At 49.2% G+C, this 27,456-nt stretch overlaps 1 protein-coding gene across 2 annotated transcripts in view; it reads right to left on the reverse strand.

Annotated features, from left to right (window-relative positions):
• slc45a3 (solute carrier family 45 member 3) overlaps positions 1-27,456 on the reverse strand; it is a 99,405-nt gene that overhangs the window by 16,236 nt on the left and 55,713 nt on the right. The window contains exon 1 of one of the 2 annotated variants that reach the window (XM_055654954.1): positions 14,068-14,257. The exons of the other annotated variant lie outside the window; for it this stretch is intronic. The gene's annotated coding sequence lies outside the window, so the exon portion shown is untranslated. Of the gene's footprint in view, positions 1-14,067; positions 14,258-27,456 lie in introns of those variants that run through there. 2 annotated transcript variants of the gene reach the window in all.

The following is a 27,456-nucleotide window of genomic DNA, read 5'->3' on the forward strand; positions in this document are numbered from 1 at the left end:
CCAGTTTCCTCCCACACACCATGTTTGGAGTTTTACAGAGCCCTCCATAATGTTTGGGACAAAGACCCATCATTTATTTATTTGCCTCTGTACTCCACATTTTGAGATTTGTAATTGAAAAAAAAATCACATGTGGTTAAAGTGCACATTGTCAGATTTTAGTAAAGGCCATTTTTATACATTTTGCTTTCACCATGTAGAAATTACAGCAGTGTTTATACATAGTCCCCCCATTTCAGGGCACCATAATGTTTGGGACACAGCAATGTCATGTAAATGAAAATAATCATGTTTAGTATTTTGTTGCATATCCTTTGCATGCAATGACTGCTTGAAGTCTGCGATTCATGGACATCACCAGTTGCTGGGTGTCTTCTCTGGTGATGCTCTACCAGGCCTGTATTGCAGCCATCTTTAGCTTATGCTTGTTTTGGGGGCTAGTTCAAATAAAAGGCATGCTCAATTGTGTTCAGATTAGGTGATTGATTTGGCCACTCAAGAATTGACCATTTTTTAGCTTTGAAAAACTGCTTTGTTGCTTTAGCAGTATGTTTGGGATTCATTGTCTTGCTGTAGAATGAACCGCCGGCCAATGAGTTTTGAGGCATTTGTTTGAACTTGAGCAGATAGGATGTGTCTATATACTTCAGAATTCATTATGCTACTACCATCAGCAGTTATATCATCAATGAAGATAAGTGAGCCAGTACTTTCAGCAGCCATACATGCCCAGGGCATAACACCCCCACCACCGTGTTTCACAGATGAGGTGGTATGCTTTGGATCTTGAGCAGTTCCTTCACTCCTCCATACTTTGCTCGTGCCATCACTCTGATATAAGTTAATCGTCTCATCTGTCCACAAGATCTTTTTCCAGAACTGTGGTTGCTCTTTTAAGTACTTCTTGGCAAACTGTAACCTGGCCATCCTATTTTTGCGGCTAACCAGTGGTTTGCATCTTGCCGTGTAGCCTCTGTATTTCTGTTCATGAAGTCTTCTGCGGACAGTGGTCATTGACAACTCCACACCTGATTCCTGAAGAGTGTTTCTGATCTGTCGGACAGGTGTTTGGTGTTTGGGGCCTGCCAGTCCCTTTGCGATTAGTAAACTCACCAGTATTCTATTTCTTTGTGATGATGTTCCAAACAGTTGATTTTGGTAAGCCTAAGGTTTGGCTGATGTCTCTAACAGTTTTATTCTTGTTCCTCAGTCTCACAATGGCTTCTTTGACTTTCTTTGCACGACCTTGGTCCTCATGTTGATAAACAGCAATAAAAGTTTCCATAGGTGATGGAAAGACTGGAGGAAAGACTAGGTGCTGAGAGCTCTCTTATACCTGCATTAAGGGGGCAATTAAACACACCTGAGCAATTACAAACACCTGTGAAGCCATGTGTCCCAAACATTATGGTGCCCTGAAATGGGGCGGGGACTGTGTATAAACACAGCTGTAATTTCTACATGGTGAAACCAAAATGTATAAAAATGGCCTTTATTAAAATCTGACAATGTGCACTTTAACCACAGGTGATTTTTTTCTATTACAAATCTCACACTGTGGAGTACAGATGCAAATAAATAAATGATGGGTCTTTGTGCCAAATATTATGGAGGGTACTGTATCTTGGAGCAGAGGATGTGGAGGGCAACTTTTAGACTTTAGAGAGACAGGGTGGAAACCGGCCCTTCGGCCCATCGAGGTTGGGTTGACCAGCGATCACCGGTTGCGTTGACCAGTAATCACCAGCGGGCACCTCTGGCGACATTTTGCAACTTTTTTTTACTGGAGCCAATTAACCTACAAAATTATCCGTCTTTGTAGCGTGGCTGCACCCGGAGAAACCCCACGGGGTCACGGGGAGAACGTGCAAACTCCGTACAGACAGCACCCGCACAGGGTCTCTGGCGCTGTGAGGCAGCAACTCTACCGCTGCGCCACCGTGCCGCTCTGCGTTAAACGCATGCAGCCTAAAGATATTTGACAGTGGGGTTTTTTTAACGGCGTAACATGGTCTGGCGGGCTGGGTTTCAAGTAATCCTGCTCTCCACTACAACACCCTTGCAGTCTCCGCCATACCACAGCAGCCCACGCACGACTAACTGATCACTCATCAGTCACACTGTATAAAACATTTCCCCAAAGTATCCCGCGTTAATGGCACATAATTGCATGGCTCCGCACATGTAACTCGAGAGGCCGAGGCATTCTCAGAATAAATGGGAGCAGCACATTGCCTCTGTGTATTACTGTGATCAAACGCCCAGGTTCCAAATACAGCTTCTAATCCCCCCCCTCAAGTCCTTGAATTTCCCTTCAGATATGTCTGCTCTTTGGAACTGGGGGCGGCACGGTGGCACAGCGGGAGAGTTGCGCTGGCTGTACGGAGGTTGCACGTTCTCCCCGTGACCTGCGTGGGTTTTCTCCGGGTGCTCCGGTTTCCTCCCACATTCCAAAGACGTGCAGGTTTGTCGGTTAATTCACTTTGGTTAAAATTGCAAATTGGCCCTCGTGTGTGTAGGATAGTGTTAGTGCTGGTCGGCGTGGACTCGGTGGGCAGAAGGGCCTGTTTCCACACTATATCTTTAAAAACTAAAACAGCTTCTTCCCCACTGTTATCAGGCTTCTGAACGGTCCTTCAATAAGCTAGGGTACTGTCCAATCCATCTCTACCCCATTGCGGACATTGGACTTTGTCTGTGGAACTGATGCGCTACGATGAGAACTATATTCTGCACTCTGTGTCTTCCTCTTTGCTCGACATTGTATTTGAGTTAAGTCTGATTGTATCTATGTAAAGTATCTATTCATAGTATTAGCTGAAGGACACAATATCCTGGAGTAACACAGCAGATCAGGCAGCATCTCTGGAGATGTGATGCTTTGGGTCCAGACCCTTCTTCAGACCCTTCACTTAACCCAAAATGTCATCGATCCATGTTCTCCAGAGATGCTGCCTGACCCGCTGAGTTACTCCAGCACTTTGTCACCTTTTGTGGATTAACCAGCATCTGCGGTTCTTAGTTTCTCTCGTATTAACTGAGTTTGATTGGGCAGCATGCATAGCAAAGCTTTCCTTTGTACCCAGCTACATATGACAACATTAAACCTAATCCTGAACTGAAAAACGTGGGAGGCAACTTGAGCACCCGGAGCAGATCCAGGGGCAGTCACAGGGGGGAACGTGCAAACTCCGCGCAGACAGCAGCCGAGGTCGGGATCGAACCCGGGTCACTGGCGCTGTGAGGCAGCAGCTCTACCCGCTGCGACACTTGAGTGTTTCATCAGACGGGGAACAGGGAAGTTATTGCTCGGTGCAGGAAGGAACTGCAGTTGCTGTTTTTCACCGAAGGTAGACACAAATTGCCGGAGTAACTCGGCATCTCTGGAGAGAAGGAACGGGTGACGTCTCGAGTCGAGACCCTTCTTCAGACTTCATTCAGCTATTCCTCGGTCAATGTGACCCTCCCTCTCCATTGGAGGACCATGTGTGCTTCCTCTTGCCAAACGCTTCAAAGCAGGAGATAATAAATGAAGCACAAGCTGAGAGACACAGAGTGAATGGAAGAAGGGAATGAGGAGAGGAAGGAAATAATAAAACTTTTACTGCTTTCAGTTGAAAGAGGCATATTGCACAACTGCTGTATTATAAACCCAATCTCAAAATAAATGACTTGAGTATTCCTCTGATTAGATAACATTGTCCCGTTGTAGGACGTACCTTTAGAAAGGAGATGTGGGGGAATTTCATTTGAAACTTACTGAATAGTGAAAGACCTGGATCGAGTGGAATTAAGTGGCGCAGCAGTAGAGTTGCTGCCTTGCAGCGAATGCAACGCCGGAGACCCGGGTTCGATCCTGACTACGGGCGCTGTCTGTACGGAGTTTGCACGTTCTCCCCGTGACCTGCGTGGGTTTTCTCCGCGATCTTCGGTTTCCTCCCACACTCCAAAGACGTACAGGTTTGTAGGTTAATTGGCTTGGTAAATGTAAAAATTGTCCCTAGTGGGTATAGGATAGTATTAATGTGCGGGGATCGCTGGTCGGCACGGATCCGGTGGGCCGAAGGGCCTGTTTCTCTAAACTAAACTAAAATGGGGTGACAGTGGTTGGGAATTTGATTTTATCTCCAATATCCAAGGAATCAGAAGACACTTGTGTACTTTTTTTTAAAAGAGATACAGCATGGAAACATTCCCATGGGAAGAAAGGTTTTGACTGTCTACCCCCTCTATCAGGTCACCCCTCATCCACCGACGTTCCATACCTATTCCTGGAAGGGAGTCAGGCCTGAGGTCAGAATTAAAGGGCGGCACGGTGGCGCAGCGGGTAGAGCTGCTACCTCACAGCGCCAGAGACCCAGGTTCAATCCTGACTACGGGTGCTGCCTGTACGGAGTTTGCACGTTCTCCCCGGGTCCCCGTGGGTTTTCTCTGGGTGCTCCAGTTTCCTCCCAAACCCCAAAGAAGTGCAGGTTTGTAGGTTAATTACCTTTGATGAACCAAAATGTAAATTGTCCCTAGTGTGTGTGTGTAGGATAGTGCTAGTGTCCCGGGTCGGCACGGACTCGGTGGGCCGAAGGGCCTGTTTGCGCGCTGTATCTCTAAACACTAAAAGCTCCAAACACCCAAAAAGATAGACACAAAGTGCTGGAGTAACTCAGCGGGTCAGGCAGCATCTCTGGAGAAAAGGAATAGGTGACGTTTCGTGTCGAGACCCTTCTCTCTGCTGTTTAATCTCGAAATACCCTGCATATACCAACATGGCTCTGGCAAGAGTATGTATTTAAAATTAAAATATCCTTTTCATGAGAAGAATGTTGGGATGGGACCCGCCCATGGAATTTTGCTCCAGAAATAAAAACAAACTTTATTTGTCACCAGGGGGCTATTTTGGGGGTCGGAGATGAATTCCGCCCAGCTCGTGAGCGGTGGTGAAACACGAGGCAAGAAGATTCCAAGATCCTCAGTCCACCCGCCCGCCCGCCAGGGTATGAGTTGGGAGGAGAGGAGAGGGATTAATGCTGCCGACACCAAACAACAAACTGCAAGACCCGGCTTGTACTCGCTAGAATTTAGAAGATTGAGGGGGGATCTTATGGAAACTTACAACATTCTTAAGGGGTTGGACAGGCTAGATGCAGGAAGGTTACACAAAAAAGCTGGAGAAACTCAGCGGGTGCAGCAGCATCTATGGAGCGAAGGAAATAGGCAACGTTTCGGGACGAAACCCTTCTTCAGATGCAGGAAGATTGTTCCCGATGTTGGGGAAGTCCAGAACAAGGGGGTCACAGTTTAAGGATTAGGGGGAAATCTTTTAGGACCGAGATGAGAATTTTTTTTTTCACACAGAGAGTGGTGAATTTATGAAATTCTCTGCCACAGAAGGTAGTTGAGGCCACAGTTCATTGGCTACAAGTGGTCACAGTTTAAGGATAAGGGGGAAATCTTTTAGGACTGAGATGAGAAAAACATTTTTCACACAGAGAGTGGTGAATTTATGAAATTCTCTGCCACAGAAAGTAGTTGAGGCCACAGTTCATTGGCTATATATAAGAGGGAGTTTAGCCCTTGTGGCTAAAGGGATCAGGGGGTATGGAGAGAAGGCAGGTACAGGATATTGAGTTGGATGATCAGCCATGATCATATTGAATGGTGGTGCAGGCTCGAAGGGCTGAATGGCCTCTACTCCTGCACCTATTGTCTATGTTTCTATGTTTCTAAGACCACGTACAAAACTCACGAGAGGAATAGATCGGGCGAGAGGCTGGGACTCTGCTCCTTGGAGCACAGGAGGATGAGTGGTGACCTTATAGAGGTGTATAGAATCATGAGGGGAATAGATCGGGTGGATGCACAGAGTCAGAGAATCGAGGAGCAGATGACGTACGTTTAAGGTGATGGGGGGTTACCTCCTCCAAAAGCTCGTTCCTTTCACCCGTTACCCAAGGGGTAACTTTTTCCATGCAAAAGGGGGTAGGTGAAAGGAATGAGCTGTTGGAGGAGGTATTTGAGGCAGGTACTATCACAATGTTTAAAAACATTTAGACAGGTACATGGATAGTGTTCAAGAAGGAACTGCAGATGCTGGAAGATCGAAGGTAGACAAAATTGCTGGAGAAACTCAGCGGGTGCAGCAGCATCTATGGAGCGAAGGAAATAGGCGACGTTTCAGGCCGAAATCCTTCTTCAGACTGATGGGGGGTGGGGGGGGAAGGAAGGAAAAGTGGAGGAGGAGGAGCCCGAGGGCGGGCGGATGGGAGGGCGGGAGGAGACAGCTAGAGGGTTAAGGAAGGGGAGGAGACAGCAAGGGCTAGCAAAATTGGGAGAATTCAACGTTCATGCCATCAGGACGCAAGCTGCCCAGGCGGAATATGAGGTGCTGTTCCTCCAATTTCCGGTGTTGATCACTCTGGCAATGGAGGAGACCCAGGACAGAGAGGTCGGATTGGGAATGGGAGGGGGAGTTGAAGTGCTGAGCCACTGGGAGGTCAGGTTGGTTATTTCGGACTGAGCGGAGGTGTTCGGCGAAACGATCGCCCAACCTACGCTTAGTCTCCCCGATGTAAATCAGCTGACACCTAGAGCAGCGGATGCAGTAGATAAGGTTGGTGGATAGGACAGTTTTGGAGGGATATGGGCTAAATGCAGGCAGGTGAACTAATGTAGATGAGGCACAAAAAAGCTGGAGAAACTCAGCGGGTGCAGCAGCATCTATGGAGTGAAGGAAAAAGGGCCGAAACCCTTCTTCAGACCATGTTGGCCGGTGTGTGCAAGTTGGGCCGAAGGGCCTGTTTCCATGCTGGATCACTCTATAACTCCAAGTAACCCCGAGGCGTGTACAGACAGGCGGTGGCTAATCACTTTCTACATTCCCAGGCTTTTACCAACAGGAATGCAGCCGGATACAATCTGTACTTCCCCGTCTGACAGCGAGTGGGAAGTTAGCCACAATGTGTAGAAAGGAACTGCAGATGCGGGTTTACACCGAAGATAAGACACAAAATGCCGGAGTAACTCAGCGGGACGGGCAGCATCTCTGGATCGAAGGAATGGGCGATTCCCTTCTTCAGACTCGACCCGAAACGTCACCCCATTCCTCCTCTCCAGAAGCGCTGCCTGTCCCGCTGAGTTACTCCAGCAGTTTGTGTCTACCTTCGGTGTAAACCAGCATCTGCAGTTCCTTCCGACACAGATCAAAGCAGGATTGTTTCATGAGCTATAACAGGGGCAGTGTCTAAAGCAACGAGGCAGACAGGCCAAGATCATTGAAACGTCATCGTTAGCGAGGTGCTAAAGATATACAGGAGGTACATTCAATCAGTACAGCACAGGAACAGGCCATTCGGCCCACAATGTCTGTGCTGAACATGATACCTAGACCAACTCTTATCTTTCCATTCCCAGCATACCCATGTGTCATAACATCCGTGGATTGTCACCTTGTCGTGGCGGAGAAGCTTGTGTGGACCTGAGATCCTGAGAGCGATGCCGTCTGGAGCGATGCTCCTGGTAGGGCCACCCATGGCGGTAAGATCGAGGGGGAGGTCCCTGACAAACAGCAATCCAACCAAGACCTCAACGGTGGAACAAGCGGAGGACAGCGGCTGACCTTAGTGGAGCGTCACAACGGCTGGGAGGCGGATGAAGGCAGCAGCAGAAAAGGGTCTCCGGTCGTCTTGGACTCCACGCCACTGGATCCCGACCCAGATCTGTCAAGGACCGTGTGGTGTCTGTCTGTGCACCAGTCTCCCCACGTTAAATAAAGTCACGCACAGGCGTCTTCCAACCCTGGAGACACCCGTGGTCAGCCATGACCCAGCGGGGGCCTAAGAAGAAAAGTCATATGGCCCTTCGGCCCAACTTGCCCATGCCGACTAAACATGCCCCATCTGCACCAGCCCCACCTGACTGTGTTTGGCCCATATCCCTCTACACCTGTCCTATCCATGTACCTGTCCAAATGTTTCACAAACGCTGTGACAGTACAGTTTGCGATCGACAGTGGAACAATGAAATACTTAAATAGGTATGCAAAAATGTAACAATGATAAATGAAACAGGCCTTTATTAGCCCTGGTCTAGGTCAAGGGTTTCAGACAATGAGACCCAACAAGACATCTTTGAAGCTGATGCAACTTGGGTGGTGGAGGGATGGAGAGAGAGGGGATGCAAGGGTTACATGAAGTTAGAGATGTCAATATTCATACCGCTGGGGTGTAAGCTGCCCAAACGAAATATGAGATGCTATTCCTCTAATTTGCGTTTTGCCTCACTGTGACAAGGGAGGAGGCCATTGGTACCAAAATGGAAGAATGAAGTTCTGACTTGGCAGTACTAGAGGGCCGGTTTAATAAGTTTGGAAACGATCTCACCAGACCACAGCAAGGTTTGGCTTTTGCAGGACTAGGGGGTGGAAGGAGGAAGAAAGACAAGCAAATGTCCCAACACAAGCTCCCCACAGCCAGTGAGTGAGTTATGGCCAATTCCCAGCTCCACCACTAGATGGGGCATTGTCTCCCCAGCCATCTCAGGGAAACTGTGGAGGCAGCATCAGGTATGAATGGAGTCAATGGAGGGGAGGTTGGTTCGTGTGATGGTCTGGGCTGTGTCCACAATCTGCTGCAATTTCTTGCGGTCGTGGACGGAGCTGTTCTCGAACCAAACTGCGTGATCAGTTAGGCAACCTTATGTTTTTCAATAGAACTTTTAATGACTAAAAATTCAATAAACTGTGGACGGTAAGAGAAACACTGCAGGTTAGGTCTCCAAAACCGACACAGGTGATGGAGCTGCTCACAACATGGACCAGCAAGATTAGCAGGAAGATTTCACCTGCCGTTTACAGTGTGGCTGATCATTAAGCAGCATTTCAAAGTTTCCTCATCATAAACACATGCTCTTAAATCAGTAAAGTACACACACACGCACACACACACACACACACAATCATACACACACGCACACACACACTCGCACACACAATCATACACACACGCACACACACGCACACACACACACACACACACGCACACACAATCATACACACACACACACGCACAAGCACACACACACACACACACGCACACGCACAAGCACACACACACACACACAATCACACACAATCACACACACACACACACACACACACACACACACACACACACAACACACACGCACACACACACAATCATACACACACGCACACACACACACACATCACACACACACACACAATCATACACACACACACAATCATACACACACACACACACAATCATACACACACACAATCATACACACACACACACACACACACACACACACACACACACACACTCACACACACACACACACACACACACACACACACACACACACACACACACATACACACACACACACACACACACATACACACACACACACATACACGCACACACACACACACACACACGCGCACGCACACACACACACACACATACATGTACACACACACACACACACATACGCTCTCACACACAATCATACACACACACAATCATACACGCACGCACACACACACACACACACACACGCACACACACACACACACACACACACGCACCCACACACACAACACACACACAGACACACAAGACACAACGTGCGCACAATCCCCTCCCAAAGACAAATAAGCAAGCCAATTCTGAAACCAAATGCTCTTATTATTATAATAGTATTCTATGCAATATCCTATATTCTGACAATGGCCTTCTGAGTGCAATATCTTATATTCAGGTAAGGGTGCATTCGTAGGCATAATGTGTATGCGTGCGTGTGTGTGCGTGTGTGAATGTGTGTGCATGTGTCACAGTATGTGTACGTGAGTGTGTGAACAAGTTTTTCTCTCACTTTTCTTGCTGTTATTTTGTTATATTTTATCATGTACGTTTGCCCAGGCACCGTGCCGCCTGAATATCGTTGTATGCACCACGACTATGACAATAAAGGAAGTATATACCCCCCATCAGTCTGAAGAAGGGTTTCGGCCCGAAACGTTACCTATTTCCTTCGCTCCATTGATGCTGCTGCACCCGCTGAGTTTCTCCAGCATTTTTGTGTACAACGTATAAACCTGTACGTTTTTGGAATGTGGGAGAAACCCGGAGGTGAATCTTCGGAATATGTTTTAGATTAGTTTAGAGATACAGTGTGGAGACAGGCCCTTCGGCCCATCGAGTCCGTGCCGGCCAGCGATCCAGGCACACTAACACCCTCCCACACACTCTAGGGGAACAATTGGCATTTACGCCAAGCCAATTAACCTACAAACCTGTACGTCTTTGCAGTGTGGGGTGGGGGGAGACGAAAGGTCTCGGAGAAAAAACCCACGGGGGGAACTGTACGGACAAACTCCGTACAGACAGGATCGAACACGGGTCTCCGGCGCTGTAAGGCAGCAACACTACCGCTGCGCCACCGTGCAAACTCCAGGGATAAATATTGGCCAGGTGATGTGAGAAAATCCTGCTGCAGTTCTTTAAAATAGAGTCATGGAATTTTCATAATCAACTAACATGGAATAATTTAAATAAAAGTTAAGAGCACTCTGCCCTCAAACATTTGTCGGGTAATTTTCGACATGCGCCACCGTGCCGCCACGGGAAGATCAACGTTCAGCGTGGAACCCTGTCACGGCTCGGAGCACAGAGGACACACTCAAGGAGCTAAAATAGACCAACGTAAGCAGTCTATTCCAGGCCCACTTGGCAACATAGAGTGACCAGTGAATCAATACTGAATCACTCTGCTGCCGACCAAACATGTTATTCCTTCCCTTTTTATACAGGAACCTCCCCATTACCGCTTTGGAAAACGCTCTTAATAAAGGCCCCTCACCCCGGAGACTGAAACTAAAGAGGGAACATTGATTGAGGTTGCGTCCGAGAGTGGCAGTCTTGCACCACAATGCAGTTAGAAACGTGTATCGTATGAAATTCCCCGAAGCATAAATGTCTTGTCGTCATGCAAGCCGTCGTGCTAAGTGCATCGGTCCAAAGCTCGAATTTCAGCCTTCTCGACAAGGCCGAGTTTAGTTTATTCTAGAGACACAGCGCGGAAACACACCCGCCGAGCCCGTGCCGACCAGCGATCCCTGCACGCCTGATTAATGCGGGTGTCAGGGGTTACGGGGAGCAGGCAGGAGAATGGGGTTAGGAGGGAGAGTTAGATCAGCCGTGATTGAATGGCGGAGTAGGCATGATGGGCCGTCTGGCACTATCCTACACACTCGATACGTTACAATTTTTACCGAAGCCAATTAACCTGCAAACCTGCACGCACGTCTTTGGAGTGTGGGAGGAAACCGTGGAGGCGTGCCCCAATCATGCAGTAATTACAACCAGGATCTTGGCGTGGGTTGGAATTGGAGGAGCATGGAATTGCCAGCAGGTTGCAGGAGGTTTTTTTTTAGAGATACAGCGCGGAAACAGGCCCTTCGGCCCACCGGGTCCACACCGACCAGCGATCCCCGCACATTAACACTATCCCACACACACACACTAGGGACAATTTTACATTTACACCAAGCCAATTAACCTACAAACCCACACGTCTTTGGAGTGTGGGAGGAAACCGAATATCTCGGAGAAAACCCACGCAGGTCACGGGGAGAACGTGCAAACTCCGTACAGACGGCACCCGCAGTCGGGATCGAACCCGGGTCTTCGGCGCTGCATTCGCTGTAAGGCAGCGACTCTACCGCTGCGCCACCGTGACCTCCCGCGACCGTTATGGTGATCGGGGAGGGGTGAGGCGACGAAGAGACTTCAAAACTAGGGACGTAATCCTGTGCGGAAACTCCGGAGATGGTGTTAGCCTTCGTGGGACCATGGAGGGGAAAAGATCTCATAGGAGTATGAGGGGTTAACTTTTTCACCCAGAGAGTTGTGAATCTGTGGAATTCTCAGCCACAGAGGGCAGTGGAGGCCAATTGACGTTAGATAGAGCTCTTAGGGCTCGAAGGGCCGAATGGCCTACTCCCGCGCCTGTTTTCTATTTTCTATGTTTTCCTGTGTGGGGTTATTGTTTATAACCTAAATATTCCTCTTTAAATATAAATGGGTCTGAAGATGGGTCTCGACCCAAAACGTCACCCATTCCTTCGCTCCAGAGATGCTGTCTGTCCCGCTGAGTTACTCCAGCTTTTTGCGTCTATTTTCAGTGTAAAGCAGCACCTGCAGTTCCTTCCTATCCTACTCCTGCACCTACTTTCTATGTTTCTATGCTTCCAGATAGCGAGGGGGGGGGGGGGGGGCAGAGGGGGGGGGGGGGGGGGGGGGGGGAGGGGAGGGGGGAACAGGGGGGGGGGGGAAGGGGGGGGGGGGAGGTGGGGGGGGGGGGGGGGAGGCGGGGGGGGGGATAGGAAAGAGGGGGAGGGGGAGGGGGAAGAAGGGGAGGGGAAGAAGAGGGGGGGGGAAAGAGGGGGAAGGGAGGGAGGAGGGGGGGGGAAGAAAGGGGGGGAGGGGAAAGTGGGGGGGGGAGGAGGAGGGGAGGGGGGAGAGGGGGAGGGAGGGGAGAGGGGGAGGGGAAAGTTAGGGGGAGAGGGAAAGGGGAGGGGGGGAGGGGGAGGGGGAGGGGATAGGGGGGAGGGGGGGAGGGAAAAGAGGGGGAGGGGGGAGAGGGGGGGGAAAGAGGGGAGGGGAGAGGGGGGGAAGAAGGGGGGGAGAGGGGAAGTGGAGCGGGGAGGAAGAAGGGGGAGGGGAAGGGGGCAGAGGGGGAGAGAGGGGGAGAGGGGAAAGGGGGGGGGAGAGAGGGGGAGAGAGGATGGAGAGAGAGGGGGAGGGGGGACCAAAACACACACACACACACATAAAGTGGCAGGAGAGGTCTAATGAAGGGAATTCTAGACACACTCTTGCTCTCCGAAGAGGCCTCAGTTTAACCCTGACACTGCTGTACCAGATGGAGCCTCTTAATATTAAATGTACTTTAAATTGGACTAGTTCCCTCCCTCCCCCATCCTTCTCCCCCCCCCCCCAAACCCCCTCATCCCTCCTCTCTCCCCTCCTTCTCTCCCCTCTCCCCTCCCTCAGTCTCTCTCTCACCCTCCCTCCCAACCTCCCACTCCTTCCCCCTCCCCTATCTCTCCTCTCCCTCCTCCACTTTCCCCCCTCCCTCTCTCTCTCTCTCTCTCACACCACCCTTTCTGCCTTCTCTCCTCTCCCTCTCTCTCCCCCATCCTCTCTCCCCCCCCCCCCTCCTTTCACTGGGAGCTTCACACTTTGACGCTTGTTAGAAAATAGAAAATAGGTGCAGGATGAGGCCATTCGGCCCTTCGAGCCCAATGTTGGTAACAAGAAAAACGGCTGGCCCAAAGAGGAGACAAACCAGAGTCTTTTCGCTTGTTTTTTTGACCTTTAGAGATACAGCGCGGAAACAGACCCTTCGGCCCCACCGACTATCACTATCCCACACACCCACGCACTCCCACACACACTAGGGAGAAATTTACAATTTTACCGCAAGCCGACTGTCCTATAAACCTGCACGTCTTTGGTGGGAGGAAACCTGGAACACCCGGAGAGAAAAACCCAACGCAGGTCACGGGGAGAACGTGCAAACTCCGTACAGACAGCGGCCCGTGGTCAGGATTCGAACTAGGGTCTCAGCACCGGAGACCTCAAGAGTCCGTGCCATCGAGAGTCAAGAACGACTCAGGCAACGCATGACACACACACACACGCACACACGCACGCACACGCACACACACACGCGCACACACACGCACACACACGCACACACGCACACACACATATACACACACATATACACACACGCACATAAACACACACACACGTACACACACACATATACACACGTACACACGCACACACACACACACGTACACACACACACACACACACACACACACACACACACACACACACACACACACACACACACACACACACACACACACACACACACACACACACACACACACACAGATAACGTAAATCAAATTGATTTTTTTGTTTTTAAGGATTCAATAAAAGCCTCCACTCCTCTCCCAGCAAAAACACGTACCATCAAACTGCACCCTTCAGCGATGGGAACAGGGTCTCACTTCGACAGCAGGTGCTCAAAATGACCTCTGCTCCTGTGAAACACCTCTGCTCCTGTTTCACGAAGTTGCCGCTGCTACAAGTGTTGAAATCAACTTTCCAGGACACTCCTTCGCCCTGTTGCTTCAGGCAGGGCTGAACGCTGTCATTGGCGACGTGGGAAGTGGATTAACTACCTGATGATCCAACCTCAGCAGCCCTCCCTCCCTCCGTCCCTCCCTCCCTGCCCCTCCCTCCAACTAAACACCCCCCCCGTCCCACGGTAGTCGTTGCTGTTCGCTGAAGAGTAACTCGTGAGAGGAACTTGGTACATAGAAACATAGCCAATAGGTGCAGGAGTAGGCCATTCGGCCCTTTGAGCCTGCACCGCCATTCAAAGGTACATCGCAGAAATGAGAAGCAAACGGCAAACTTTAGACGTACACGTGGGAACTGGTTGAAACTCGTGAACTTCAACTTGGAATCTCGTAGAAAACCACGAGTTTGATTTTTTTTCTTTTACTCGGGATATGGAATTCCCTGCCACAGAGGGCAGTGGAGGCCGGGTCACTGGGTGGATTTAAGAGAGAGTTATGCCTCTGTCCCACTTAGGAAACCTGAGCGGAAACCTCTGGAGACTTTGCGCCCCACCCAAGGTTTCTGTGCGGTTCCCGGAGGTTTTTGTCAGTCTCCCCACCTGCTTCCACTACCTGCAACCTCCGGCAACCACCTGCAACCTCCGGGAACCGCACGGAAACCTTGGGCGGGGCGCAAAGTCTCCAGAGGTTTCCGTTCAGGTTTCCTAAGTGGGACAGGGGCATTAGATAAGTGATTTAGGGGCTAGTGGAGTCAAGGGATATGGGGAGAAGGCAGGCACGGGTTATTGATAGGGGACGATCAGCCATGATCACAATGAATGGCGGTGCAGGCTCGAAGGGCCGAATGGCCTCCTCCTCCACCTAATTTCTATGTTGCTATGATAACTCGTGGGCGGACTTGCACCGTGGGACAGGGCTATTAGGGTTTAGTTTAGAGTTACAGCGCAGAAAAACAGGCCCTTCGGCCCACCGAGTGCATGCCGACCAGCGATACGCGCACACCGACACTATCCTGCACAAGCCAAGGGACACTTTACAATTTTTTTTTAACCGGAGCTGGCAGAGTAAGACTCGACGGGCCGAATGGCCTCATTTTCGCTCCTGTCACTTACCGCCCTGTGGCTGGCACTATCCCACACGCACTAGATTTTACCGAAGCCAATTAACCCACAAACCTGCACGCCTTTGGAGTGTGGGAGGAAACCGGAGCACCCGGAGAAAGACCCACGCGGGTCGCCGCAGAGAACGTGCAAACTCCGCACAGCCAGCGCCCGCAGTCAAGGTCGAGCCCGGGTGGCATCTGGCGGCATAAGACTGCTGCCACAGCCGATTCGAATCCTCAGAATACGTTTTGGTTCATTTTCCAAACGTGATTCGTAGGTCCAAATTTGTACAGGATGCGGGCAGAGACACTTTAGATCCGACACTCGCATCTTCCCGCAAACGTCCCGCAAACTCCGGGCGCTGAGAGGCAGCAACTCATCCGCTGCGGTAGAGTTACTGCCTCTCAGCAACAGAGACCTCAAGAGTCCCCCGCCATCAAGAGTCAAGACATCTGAAGAAGGGTTTCGTCCCTCGAAACGTTGCCTATTTCCTTCGCTCCATTGATGCTGATGCACCCGCTGAGTTTCTCCAGCACTTTTTGTCTACCTTCAATTTTCCAGCATCTGCAGTTCCTTCTTAAACACAAGAGTCAAGGGTCAGCAGCTTAAAAGGAGGGTCCTGACCCCGAAACGTCACCTACCCATGTTCTCCAGAGACGCCGCCTGATCCTCGGGGTTACTCCAGCACTTTGTGTCTTTATTTGTAAACCGGTATCTGCAGTTCCTCTTCTCTAGCTAGCTTTGAAGCCTCGCTCCTTGCACGCAAAGCTGAAATGCACAAAATGTGCTTCACATTATACTTAGAAGGTTGGGTATTTGGTGAAACACGTCACGGGGCAAGTTACACCCAAACCCTCTGTGATTAAGTCTGAAGAATTCTAAGAAAATTCTTAAGGGGTTGGACAGGCTAGATGCAGGAAGATTGTTCCCGATGTTGGGGAAGTCCAGGACAAGGGGTCACAGCTTAAGGATAAGGGGGAAGTCTTTTAGGACCGAGATGAGAAAAACATTTTTCACACAGAGAGTGGTGAATCTCTGGAACTCTCTGCCACAGAAGGTAGTTGAGGCCACAGTTCATTGGCTATATTTAAGAGGGAGTTAGATGTGCACCTTGTGGCTAAAGGGATCAGGGGGTATGGAGAGAAGGCAGGTACGGGATACTGAGTTGGATGATCAGCCATGATCATATTGAATGGCGGTGCAGGCACGAAGGGCCGAATGGCCTACTCCTGCACCTATTTTCTATGTGTCTAAGAACCAAAACGTCACCCACCCCTTCTCTCCAGAGATGCTGCCGCCTGTCCCGCTGAGTTACTCCTGCAGTTTTTGTCTGTCACCTGATCATCTGGGGATGATCAGCCATGATCACATTGAATGGCAGTGCTGGCTCGAAGGGCTGAATGGCCTGCTCCTGCACCTATTGTCTATTACTCCAGCTATTTGTGTCTATCCCCCTGTGATTAAGATCCATCTCCCTGGAATTTGACACAGTCTCCCGTGTGACAAACAGGGTGAGTGACATTCCAAGATTTCACGTGGAGGTTGCTTTAGTGTGGCCATTCCCTCTTCTCCCCTCTCCCCTTCAGGGAAAAGGTGCGGAAGTGTAAAAAGGCACACCTCCTGGGACTGTTTCAATCTGTCTGTGCCAGAGGGAACTTGGTTTACACCGAAGATAGACACAAAATGCTGGAGTAACTCAGCGGGATAGGCAGCAAAAAGTAGTAAACACTGCCCAGTCCATCATCGGCCCTGACCTTCCCTTCCATCGAGGGGATCTATCGCAGTCGCTGCCTCAAAAGAAAGCTGGCAGCATCATCAAGGACCCACACCATCCTGGCCACTCACTCATCTCCCTGCTACCTTCAGGTAGAAGGTACAGGAGCCTGAAGACTGCAACAACCAGGTTCAGGAATAGCTACTTCCCCACAGCCATCAGGCTATTAAACCTGGCTCGGACAAAACTCTGAACATTAATAGCCCATTATCTGTTATTTGCACTTCATCAGTTTATTTATTCATGTGTGTATATATTTATGTCATGGTATATGGACACACTGATCTGTTCTGTAGTCAATGCCTACTATGTTCTGTTGTGCTGAAGCAAAGCAAGAATTTCAATGTCCTATCAGGGACACTAAACTCACTTGAACTTGAGCATAACAGAAACAGGCGCCGTTTCAGTCTGAGGAAGGGTCTCGACCTGAAACGTCACCCATCCCTTCTCTCCACAGATGCTGCTGCCTGCCCCGCTGAGTTACTCCAGCAGTTTTTGTCTGTCTACCATTTCTTCCCAGCTGTTATCAGATGACTAAATCACCCCGGCACAACCTGAGAGCAAACTTGAACATCTACACAGACACACACAGGCAGAGACACACACAATACACACACACACTCAATAGACAATAGATAATAGACAATAGGTGCAGGAGTGGGCCATTCGGCCCTTCGAGCCAGCACCGCCATTCAATGTGATCATGGCTGATCATCCCCAATCAGTACCCCGTTCCTGCTTTCTCCCCATATCCCCTGACTCCGCTATTTTTAAGAGCCCTATCCAGCTCTCTCTTGAAAGCATCCAGAGAACTTGCCTCCACCGCCTTCTGAGGCAGAGTCCCACTGACACACACACACACACACACACACACACACACACACACACAGGCATGTGTAGTCTGAACCTCACCTATCCATGTACCTTTCCAAGACTGTTTTTGCATCCACCTCAACACTTGTTTAAGTGTATTATTGCCACCTGTACCACAATACAATGGATGTGTATGTGTGTGTGTATGTGTGTGTGTGTGTGTGTGTGTGTGTTTGTGTGTTTGTTTGTGTGTGTGTGTGTGTGTGTGTGTGTGTGGTGTGTGTGTGTGTGTGTGTGTGCGTACGTGGAGCTATTGCACAAGCTTCCTTGCATTGTCCTTGATTATTCTGGATCTATTTCCTCATTGAATGTACACTCCGCATCAGGCAGCACCATCTCCCAAGATCGTTACTTCACGGGTAAAGCTTATCAAAGCGCAACATGTAAATATTGCCATTTTCATCATTCCATTGATTTGCATAGTTCCATTGATTTCCCTTTACATACATTTCTCACACTAACTGTCCATGCAGAGATGACACTGGCGGTGCCTGCATTGTGAATTAGGCAATTTGAAATTTTTCAATTACAATGCTGTTTCCACCAGCTGGAGTTTCTAGGGCAGGAGGCCACAGCTTCAGAATTGAAGGTCATTCCTTTAGGAAGGAGATGAGGAGGAATTTCTTTAGTGGTATATCTGTGAATCTGTGGAATTCTTTGCCACAGACGGCTGTGGAGGCCAAGTCAGTGGATATTTTTAAGGCAGAGATAGAAGGATTCTGGATTAGTACAGGTGTCAGGGGTAATGGGGAGAAGGCAGGAGAATGGGGCTAGGAGGGAGAGATAGATCAGTCATGATTGTACGGCGGTGTGGACTTGATGGGCCGAATGGCCTAATTCTGCTCCTATCACTTATGACCATCTAATGCAACAGGAAACAAAAAGTGTAGCTGAAATGTTCTGTCCCCGTTCAGTAAATGAGAGGCGGCACGGTGGTGCAGCGGGTAGAGCTGCTGCCTCACGGCACCAGTGACACGGGTTCGATCCTGACCTCGGGTACTGTCCGTGCGGAGTTTGCACGTTCTCCCTGTGACCGCGTGGGTTTCCTCTGGGTTTCCAGTGTGAACGGGTGATCGATGGTCGGCGTGGGCTCGGTGGGCCACGGCGGCTGTTTCCAGGATGTATTTCCAAAAAGACCTAAAGATCATCCTTGTGCGCCCTGTCCCACTTACGTGACTTTTTCGGCGACTGCCGGAACCCGTCATAGGTCGTTGCAGGTCGCCGAAAATGTTCAACATGTTGAAAATCCAGCGGCGACCAGAACAAGGTACGACTCTGGGCGACCACGCACGGCCGTACACAACCTGTCGCCAGGGTGGCGCCTGTACGGCCGTGAGTCGTCTCCTCAGTCGCCCAAAGAGTCGCAGCGTCTTTCTGGTCGCCGCTGGATTTTCAACAGGTCGAAACATTTTGCCGACCTGCAACAACTTATGGTCTTTCTGGTCACGTTATGCTGACGGGCCCGTTATGCTGACGGTGTTTCCAAGAGACAATGAACAAAGGCTAGAACCAACATAGAACGATGTCAATAACATGAACAATGGTGAGAGACCATAGACATGTACTGAACGTGCAAGCTGACATTACTGAGCTGTACACCTGAGTGCCTTCAACGCATTCAAACCCTTTTCATTTCACAGAATGGAAGCTGGCTCATTTCCAGCGCTTATTATTGGGCAACGTCGTTGTCAGATGTCGGACTGCGCGTTTCATTGTTGGGGGGAGGGGGGTAGGTGCACAATTCGCCGCCTCACGGCACCGGAGAACCGGGTTCCATCCTGACCGCGGGTGCTGTCTGTACGGAGTTTGCACGTTCTGTGACCTGCACGTGTTTTCTCCGGGTGCTCCTCATCTCCGTTCCAAATGGCTTACCCCTTATTCTTAAACTGTGGCCCCTGGTTCTGGACTCCCCCAACATTTTTCCTGCCTCTAGCGTGTCCAAACCCTTAACAATCTTATATGTTGCAATAAGATGCCCTCTCATCCTTCTAAACTCCAGAGTGTACAAGCCCAGCTGCTCCATTCTCTCAGCATATGACAGTCCCGCCATCCCGGGAATTAACCTTGTAAACCTACGCCGCACTCCCTCAATAGCAAGAATGTCCTTCCTCAAATTAGGGGACCAAAACTGCACACAATACTCCAGGTGTGGTCTCACTAGGGCCCTGTACAAGATTCCAGCATCTGCAGCCCCTGGTTCCTAGGCCCTGCCTCGTGTTCAGGGCAGCAGAATGGACCCAATTCCGACCCTTCCAAAAAACTCAAAGACAAAAGATTGGACCAGTAAACACTCACACCAGCCAAATTAGTCATCCATAGATAACACGTATTCACCACGCATAAAGTTAAAGTTAACTAAACAATATCAGCCCATTCAACGTGACACGGTCAATGCATATCAGGTCACAACAACCACTCACTCGAATTTATGACTTTGGAAAACAATAGCCTCGGAAGGCAAAATATGGCCCGTTTCCACCATAAACAAGAGACATGGCGGCACGGTGGCGCAGCGGTAGAGTTGCTGCCTCACAGCGCCAGAGACCCAGGTTCCATCCTGACTATTGGCGTTGTCTGTACGGAGTTTGTACATTCTCCCCGTGACCTGCGTGTGTTTTCCCCCGGGTGCTCCGGTTTCCTCCCACACTCCAAAGACGTGCAGGTTTGTAGGTTAATTGGCTTTGGTAAAATTGTCAATTGTCCCTAGTGTGTGTAGGATAGTGTTAGTGTGCGGGGATCGCTAGACCTCCCATTCCCACACTCACCTTTCTGTCCTGGGCCTCCTCCATTGTCAGAGCGAGGCCCAGCGCAAATTGGAGCAACACCACCTCATATTTCGCTTGGGCAGCTTACAACCCAGCGGTACGTATATTAATTTCTCCAACTTCCAAGTAACCCTTGATTTCCCTCTCTCTCCATCCCTGCCCCATCCTAGTTCTCCGAATAGTTTCACTGTCCTGGTTAAATTTTACTCATTGTACCTTCTTAAAGATAACAGAGTCAGGGGATATGGGGAGAAGGCAGGAACGGGGTACTGATTAGGGATAATCAGCCATGATCACATTGAATGGCGGTGCTGGCTCGAAGGGCCGAATGGCCTCCTCCTGCACCTATTGTCTATTGTCTTCCCCTGAGCTAACAATGATCCATTCTACAGTTTCCTTGAACATTGTCCCCTTTGATATTTCGTTTTCACACATTACCTTTCCAGATCTCTGTCTCCCTCTTTCCTGACTCGGTCTGAAGAAGGGTCTCTCCCCGAAACGTCACCCATTCCTTCTCCCCAGAGATGCTGCCTGTCCCGCTGAGTTACTGCAGCCTTTGGCATCCACCTTCATTCTATCTCGAGCTCATTGCCACAGCCTGGTTCTCAGGGTAGTGTCCCGGACCCAACCCTTCCCCGTTGCCTCATCTCGGGGATGGGCTGTGATCATTGGCACTTTCAATGACACCCGATGCCCTGGCGAATGGTCACGATGAACTAGGACACGTTCCAGCACGGATCGGAATTTCATGGAGCAGTGGAAGAGGTCATTCTGAGTTCAGAAGTGATAGGAGCAGAATTAGGCCATTCAGCCCATCAAGTCTACTCCACCATTCAATCATTGGCTGATCTATCTCTCCCTCTCAGCCCCATTCTCCTGCCTTCCCTCCCCATTACCTTTGACACCCGTACTAATTAAGAAGCTGTTTTAGAGTGATACAGTTGGAAAACAGGCCCTTCGGCCAACTTGCCCACCCGTTTCCAACATGTCCCAGCTACACTAGTCCCACCTGCCCGCGCTTGGTCCATATCCCTCCAAACAGGTCCTGTCCATGTACCTATCCAGCTGTTTCTTAAACATTGGGATAGTCTCCCTGTGACCAACTGGGCAACTTGTTCCATACACCCACCACCCCATTGACTTGGCCTCCGCAGCTGCCTGTGGTAAAATGATTTTGTTGTCTCTGTACTGTACACTGACAATGACAATTAAAATTGAATCTGAATCTGAATCTGAATCTGATGTCCACGGATTTACAACCTCTGCCGCAAAAAACAAATTCCTCCTCATTTCTGGGGCTGTGCCCTCTGGTCCTAGATTAATTTCCCACGAGTGGAAACATCCTCTCCACATCCGTTCTATCCAGGCCTTTCGCTATTCGGTAAGTTTGAATCCGATCCCCCCTTCTCAACTCCAGCTTAAAGAGTACAGCCCATGGGGGGGCTTGAAACGGCACACTGTTTAGGGAGAATCAGCCATGATCAGATACTTCCCCTCTGCTTTCTCAGGGCTTCTGAACTCCTCCTTCCAACCTATCGGGTAATGTCCGATTTCCCCCGAGCATTCTGCCCATCATGTCCCTGCCTATCCCTAATGGAGAAATCTCATCAATTCCACATTCGCCAGTCCCCCTCCAATTGACCCTTTCACAGGGGGGTAGACACAAAATGCTGGAGATAACTCAGTCCCGGTCAGGCTGCATCTCTGGCAGTGGATAGGTGATTCTATTTGGAGCTAGTTGCCACAGCCTGGTTCTCAGGGTAGTGTCCCAGACCCAACCCTTCCCCGTTGCCTCATCTCGGGGATGGGCTGTGATCATTGGCACTTTCAATGACACCCGATGCCCTGACGAATGGTCACGATGAACTAGGACACGTTCCAGCACGGATCGGAATTTCATGGAGCAGTGGAAGAGGTCATTCTGAGTTCAGAAGTGATAGGAGCAGAATTAGGCCATTCAGCCCATCAAGTCTACTCCACCATTCAATCATTGGCTGATCTATCTCTCCCTCTCAACCCCATTCTCCTGCCTTCCCTCCCCATAACCTTGACACCCGTACTAATTAAGAAGCTGTTTTAGAGTGATACAGTGTGGGAACAGGCCCTTCGGCACAACTTGCCCACACTGGCCAACATGTCCCAGCTACACTAGTCCCACCTGCCCGCGCTTGGTCCATATCCCTCCAAACAGGTCCTGTCCATGTACCTGTCCAGCTGTTTCTTAAACATTGGGATAGTCCCTGCCTCAACTGGCAACTTGTTCCATACACCCACCACCCATTGACTTGGCCTCCGCAGCTGCCTGTGGTAATGATTTTGTTGTCTCTGTACTGTACACTGACAATGACAATTAAAATTGAATCTGAATCTGAATCTGAATCTGATGTCCACGGATTTACAACCCTCTGCCGAAAAAGAAATTCCTCCTCATTACTGGAAGCTGTGCCCTCTGGTCCTAGACTCTCCCACGAGTGGAAACATCCTCTCCACATCCGTTCTATCCAGGCCTTTCGCTATTCGGTAAGTTTGAATCCGATCCCCCCTCAACTCCAGCTAGTACAGCCCAAGGGGCTTGAAAGTGCACACCCCCCAGACTCAGGAATAGATACTTCCCCTCTCTTTCTCAGGCTTCTGATCGGTCCTTCCATAAGTTCGGGTAATGTCCGATTCACCTCCGCCATTCTGCCCATCATGTCCCTGCCTATCCCTAATGGAGAAATCTCATCAATTCCACATTCGCCAGTCCCCATCCAATCCCCTTTCACAGGGGGTAGACACAAAATGCTGGAGTAACTCAGCGGGTCAGGCTGCATCTCTGGAGAAAGTGGATAGGTGATGTTTTGGTGCTTAGTTTCGTTCCGAGATACAGCATGGAAACAGGCCCTTCGGCCCACCGAGTCCGCGCTGGTCAGCGATCCCCGCATTCTATCCTGCATGCTGGGGATAACATACCAAAGCCAATTAACCTACAAACCTGCAGGTCTTTGGAGTGAGGGAGGAAACCGGAGCACCCGGACAAAACCCACGCTGTCACAGGGAGAATGCACAAACTCCGTACAGACAGCACCCGTGGTCAGGATTGAACCGGGGTCTCTGGCGTTGTAAGGCAGCAACTCTACCGCTGCGCCACCAAAATCTGGTCAAACGTATCAATTTTCTCCAGAGAGGCTGCCTGAAACGCTGAGTTACTCCGGCTTTTTGTGTCTATCTTCTGTCCAAACCAGCATCTGCAGTTCCTTCCTGCACTCCTTCATTCATTTGTCCTCTATCTCTCCACATCACCATTCATATCTCTCGTTTCCCTTCCCCCTGTCTCTCAGTCTGAAGAAGGGTCTCGACCCGAAACATCGCCTCTTATTTTTCTAGCGTCATCGAGTCGTAGAGCCTGGAAACAGGCCCTTCGGCCCAACTTGCCCACACCGACCAACAAGTCCCAGCTACACTAGTCCCACCTGCCTGCGTTTGGCCCATATCCCTCCAAACCTTCCCTATCCATGTTCCTTAAACCTTTTTCTCCAGAGATGCTGTCTGACCCGCTGAGTTACTCCAGCCTATTTCCTGGTCACATCTAAATACAAGTTATCACTGCGGTTCTTTACTGAGCTGAAGTTTCTATCCATAAATAGGCCATGGATTCTAAGCTGCCACTCCCTGCACGAGTGTTGATAATGGTGTTTAGGCGACCACTGAACCATGGTCTACCGCAGTAAGGGAATTTTTAGCATTCTGCAAAATCTACAAACCTACAAGTGCACAAAACAAAAGAACTTTGGACGGCAAAGGTGGCGCAGAGGTAGAGTTGCCGCCTCATGGCTCCAGACACCTGGGTTCGATCACGACTCTTGGTGCTGTCTGTACGGAGTTTGCACGTTCTCTTCCTGTGACCGCGTGGCTTTTCTCCGGGTGCTCCAGATTCCTCCCGCGCTCCAGGTTTGCAGATTCATTTTTTAGTCAGAGGGTGGTGAATCTGCGGAATTATTTTGCCGCACAAGGCTGTGCGGGCAGAGTCAGTGGATGTACCGAAGGCAGAGGCAGGTAGATTCTTGATTAGTACAGGCGGGTGTCAGAGGTTATGGGGAGAAGGCAGGAGAATGGGGTTAGGAGGGAGAGATAGATCAGCCATAATTGAATGGCGGAGTAGATTTGATGGGCCGAATGGCCTAATTCTGCTTCTATCACGCATGATCTTATGAATTGGCTTTGTAAAATTTGAAAAATTGTCCCAAGTGTGTAGGATAGTGCAGCATGGGTGAGATGAATCGCTGGTCGGCATGAACTCGGTGGGCCGAAGGGCCTGTTTCCGCGCTGTATGTCTGAACTAAATGTAGTAACATAGAGAGGGTTCTGTGGCACCCAATGCCACTTCACGTAGACAAGTGTGATCAGACAGTGGCCATGAGAGTGTCTTTTTTCTCCTCACCAAATTATTTAGGCTCTGTTGCTTCAATAAGTGAGTTCGGTATCTCGCTCACGCGCAATGAATCATGGGATTTGTCAAAGGTCATTCGGGATAAACAAAGACCGTTGCTGGTGCTTGCGAATGCCGCGCTGTATATGGAGCAGCTGGGCTTGTACACTCTGGAGTTTAGAAGGATGAGAGGGGATCTCATTGAAACATATAAGATTGTTAAGGGCTTGGACACGCTAGAGGCAGGAAACATGTTCCCGATGTTGGGGGAGTCCAGAACCAGGGGCCACACACAGTTTAAGAATAAGGATTAAGCCATTTAGAACGGAGACAAGGAAACAATTTTTCTCACAGAGAGTGGTGAGTCTGTGGAATTCTCTGCCTCAGAGGGAGGTGGAGGTAGTTTCTCTGGATGCTTTCGAGAGAGAGCTTAAAAATAGCAGAGTCAGGGGATATGGGGAGAAGGCAGGAACGGGGTACTGATTGGGGATGTCAGCCATGATCACGGTGAATGGCAGTGCTGGCACGAAGAACCAATTGACCTACTCCTGCACCTATTGTCTATTGTGTATTGTATAAACTGTGTGTACGTATTGGGCGGAAGTCTGTGTAAAAATAGCATTTTTGGTCTGAGTTTCCCCCTTCTTTGTATCTTAAAATGCAAGCAAGCAACCCTCGATCACGTGGACAACAGCCCTGACAAGCCACCTCCAAAATATTCACCCGGCATGTTTTTATCAATTATTTGCTATTCAAAAGCACTATGATTTTCCCCAACGTTTTATCTGCACCTGGTACATGAGGAATTATAAAAAAATTACAGAGCGGATATGCAAAACAAGATCCCGACGCATCCTGGAACTAATCCAGACACACACACAGTATAACCATTAGCAAATAGTCATTGTGGCTTGAAAAAAACAATTTATCTTCAAATTGTTTTAAAGTGCAACTACACTGGGCATTCACAAACTAAATTTGTAGTTCAGAACCTTCTTGTGTGTCTTTTCTCTGGTCATTTGGTGATGACCACTGCTCGGAAGAGGAATCTCTAAATAGGCTTTGGCGAAACAGAGAAAGATTGAACAAGTTAGGGCTTTATTCTTTGGAGCACAGAAGGTTAAGGGGGGACTTGATAGAGGTTTTTAAAATGATGAGAGGGATAGACAGAGTTGACGTGGAAAAGCTTTTCCCACTGAGAGTAGGGAAGATTCAAACAAGGGGACATGACTTGAGAATTAAGGGACAGAAGTTTAGGGGTAACATGAGGGGGAACTTCTTTACTCAGAGAGCGGTGGCTGTGTGGAATGAGCTTCCAGTGAAGGTGGTGGAGGCAGGTTCGGTTTTATCATTTAAAAATAAATTGGATAGTTATATGGACGGGAAGGGAATGGAAGGTTATGGTGTGAGCGCAGGTGTATGGGATTAGGGGAGAATATGTGTTCGGCACGGACTAGAAGGGTCGAGGTGGCCTGTTTCCGTGCTGTAATTGTTATATGGTTTTATGGTTATATGGTTATATGGTAAACATCTTCTTGAATGGGAAATGCTCCATCTGCCATTATACAGTCCCCAGGATCCACTAAGTTCAAAAATCCACTCTTCCTAACAATGTGTGTATCCGATGATCACCCAGCCCAAGCTTTCGATCAGTTCAAGTTCAAGTTCAAGTGAGTTTATTGTCATGTGTCCCACGTGTCATGTGACAATGGAATTCTTGCTTTGCTTCAGCACACAGAACACAGTAGGCATTCACTACAAAACAGATCAGTGTGTCCATATACCATAATATAAATATATACACACATGAATAAATAAACTGATGAAGTGCAAATAACAGAAAATGGGTTATTAATAATCAGAGTTTTGTCCGAGCCAGGTTTAATAGCCTGATGGCTGTGGGGAAGTAGCTATTCCTGAACCTGGCTGTTGCAGTCTTCAGGCTCCTGTACCTCCTGTCCGATCAGAATGTGAATGCCTCAATGCCTCTTATGGACGCACCTGGAACTTTTAACTTTTAACTGATTTTGGAGAGTAAAATGCAACGAAATTTCGTTCAAGGTGCACTGTGTCTAGGTGTATATCTGAATGACAATAAAGTTTTCATTCATTCATTCATTCATTCATTCATTCATTCATTCATTCAATCATTCATTCATTCATCATTCAATGTCACATGCATTCCCTCATTCATACATGCATCATTCCACATTTCCTTCATTCATATCTTCATTCATTCATGCACTTTTCAGTCCTTTTCACACCATTCCCTCATTCATTCAATCATCATTCAATTCCCTCTCATTCATTCATTCTCATTCATATACAAGCATCATCGCCCCATTCATTTC

This window comes from Leucoraja erinacea, chromosome 24 (genome assembly GCF_028641065.1).
Source record: "Leucoraja erinacea ecotype New England chromosome 24, Leri_hhj_1, whole genome shotgun sequence".
Classification (NCBI taxonomy): Eukaryota; Metazoa; Chordata; class Chondrichthyes; order Rajiformes; family Rajidae; genus Leucoraja; species Leucoraja erinaceus.